The sequence below is a fragment of the Euphorbia lathyris genome, chromosome 9 (assembly GCF_963576675.1).
Source record: "Euphorbia lathyris chromosome 9, ddEupLath1.1, whole genome shotgun sequence".
Lineage (NCBI taxonomy): Eukaryota > Viridiplantae > Streptophyta > Magnoliopsida > Malpighiales > Euphorbiaceae > Euphorbia > Euphorbia lathyris.
The window spans coordinates 26,971,788-26,974,818 of record NC_088918.1 but is presented as its reverse complement, the minus strand read 5'-3'; positions in this window follow the sequence as shown (position 1 = coordinate 26,974,818).

The window sequence follows — 3,031 nt, the reverse complement described above, 5'->3', positions numbered from 1 at the left end:
CGAAGTCATCTGAAATCTTCCAACTCGCCAAGTCTACTTATCAGCACGTCACACATCAATCCAATCAGCGCCATCACTATGATGCTGCACTGCTCAGGATGTATCATCAGTCCTACGCTAAAATGACGGACTCCATTACCTGGATGGGCAAGTCACTTGAGTTTATACTCAGTGTCATCAGCTCTCATATGGATATTTTGACATCCAACATGGCTGGTGGTATCCAAGTTTTTGAGGGACTTAAATACAGTACGAGCCAACTCCAACAGTATTCAACACTGCTAACTCGTGTTGTTGATCAAGGGAAATTTTATGCTGATGTCCCTCAGCCCATTGATGCTGGCAAAAAGGGGGAGAAAGACAAACACCCAACATGAGGAACTCAAAAGAAGAAACATCCTGGTTCCACTTCTGATGTCCCTCCCAGCACACAATCTCAGCAACAAGATACAATGAAGTCCAGTCAGCAAACCAAGCTCAAATCAAACCAAGTTTCTGTCAACCTTAGGCGATAGATATTTTAACTTGTATAAACTTAGTATTTGCTGCTGACATGTTTCTTGCTTTGCTGAGTTAATATATTATCGTATCTTCTTCTAAAACAACTGTGTTATCTATGTATCGCTTTATGCTTATCTGCTGTGTTGATCTAGATTCACGACCTTTCTCACATGTCTTCTTATTCAACTCATTGAACAAAGTAACTAAAGCTTGTAAACATAAAAAATTAATCAAGCACTTGGCCACTGAGTAAAACTACTCAGCCCCAACTAATTCATTCAGCCTACTCTGATATCTAAACTTAATCTTCTGCTTAACGTAATATCGAAACTGAGTAAAGTGAAAATGTTCCAAGTACTGACCTTACTCTGAAAACTGACTTTAGACTTACTTGATTAAACCTTAAAATGTTTAAAGTAAAACTAAGTCAGTGGTTCAACCCTTACGGGGGAGTATCTTAAGAACTTAAGGTCAACTATCATGGGGGAGCTCAACACTGAGTTCCTTATTGAATATTTTTGCCAACATCAAAATGGGGGAGTTTGTTGAAACACCTTTCCACATGATTTTGATTTGACAAAATTATTTAAATTAAATCTCAATGATAAAAATATTCTAACACATTAAATTTAAATGCTTTGATTTATTCATACTAATGTGTTTGTTCAATGTTGAGTTATTTAATTCATAAGACATTAAGTTGAATGGTCCAAAGGCCCACAAGAGAAAGTCAAGTCAACGAATCAAAGCCTCACGACCCAAGTAGATCAAAACGCAGCTCGTACTGAGTAAAACGCAAGCCCAGCAATGAGAATGATCTAGAAGCCTTCGACCAAAAGCTTCAAGACGAAGCTGCTGAGTTGAGCGACAAGAAAGTCAGGTCAGCGGCTGACCTGAATAAACTTGAAGACAAAGTATTTCTACTTTGGGTAAAGTTCAGAAGACGCAGAAAGCTGTCTGGAAGACTTTACCATAAATGTGGAGACATTCTGTTTTGTCTGACGGAAAGCTACTAAGCACTGCCGAAGACAGAAGATACAAGAATTTGATTGGCCGAGGACGCTGAGCACGTACTGAGTGAAAGCGACAGGAAGCCGTTTCCCTCCAACGGTTATTTCGAAATTCGAAATCACCGGTGCATCAAGTGTCACTATAAATAGGCCACTCAAACGCTAGATCTTCAATCAAGTCGAAACGCTGACCAAATTGATATTCGAAGTTCTGTGAGAACAGCAAAGCAAATCTTACACCAATTCCAATCCTGTGTAAAAGTCTAGAGTGATCTAAATCATCTAAAGTGTCTTAGCAATTGTTGTTTAGGACAAACAAACACTTATCATTTCTAGAAGTATAGAAAGGAGAAGCTGAGTACTCGGTCATAGTACTCAACGGTAGAAATAGGAGTGAGTAGAGGAATAGAGGAAGGTACTCTTGTATACTCAGTTTTCTATTATAAAAGGTTTGTGCTCTACCTTTAAAGAGCTCAGTAGAGGATTCTGAAAAGCTCGGAAGGAATTCCGGGGACTGGACGTAGGCGGAGAGGCCGAACCAGGATACGTCTGCTGAGTAATATTTTTCTAACCCTTATCTCCTTAAATTATTGCTTGCTATAACATTGCCTAGTTAAACGCTAAAAAGAACATAAGCTGAGTTGAGTGAACTGAGAAGCTGAGTTCAGGAATGGAATTAAGTGCTATCTCCTGACTCAAGGATAGATTCAGACTTAGTCACCTATTGACTAAGCTTGTATCTAAAACTTACTCAGTCTCACCGTGCTAAAAGACTTCGAGAAAGTCTAAGTTAAAAAATTAACAGTCAGCCATACGTGAAAATTTCAATAGTTTCTAACCCCCCCTTGGAACTAATATTGTCACGTTACACGGGACCAACAATACCTGGAAGCATACAGCCAGTATCAAAGAAACTCTGGACCATCTTACAAACATCTGAACTAATTACATCCCAGAAGTGCTGGTACAATAACCCCCCGTAGCCATCTGGACCCGGTGAGCTATCACGACTAAGACTGAAGACCACAGCGCGGATCTCTTCTATTGCAGGCCGCTGCGTGAGCTGATCATTATCCACAGAGGTAACCAAGTCCGAAATAACCGCAGAAATAAAATCCTGATCGATAGAGAGCCTGCTGCTAGTAAAAAGAGTGGAGAAGTATTCCACAACATGTTGAGAAATGATATTCTCATCCTCAACCAAAGCCCCATTAATGAGAAGAGAATCCATTGATGATTGAATTTTTCTACCTTTAGCCAAATAATGAAAAAAATTTGAATTTCGATCCCTGCCTCAAGCCATTTTTCTTTGCTTTTATCACGGAGAAGCAGTTCTTGCTGGTGAAATTAAAGATCGAGATCGCGCTGAGCTTCTATCTCAAGCGATCGCCAATTCTCATTCAGACCCTGAATTGAGATGTCTCTTTGGATATCAGTAAGCCTTGACTGAGCAGCAGTAATATTTACTTCCACCCTTCCAAACACTTCTCTGTTCCATATACGCAATTTAGGTTTCAATG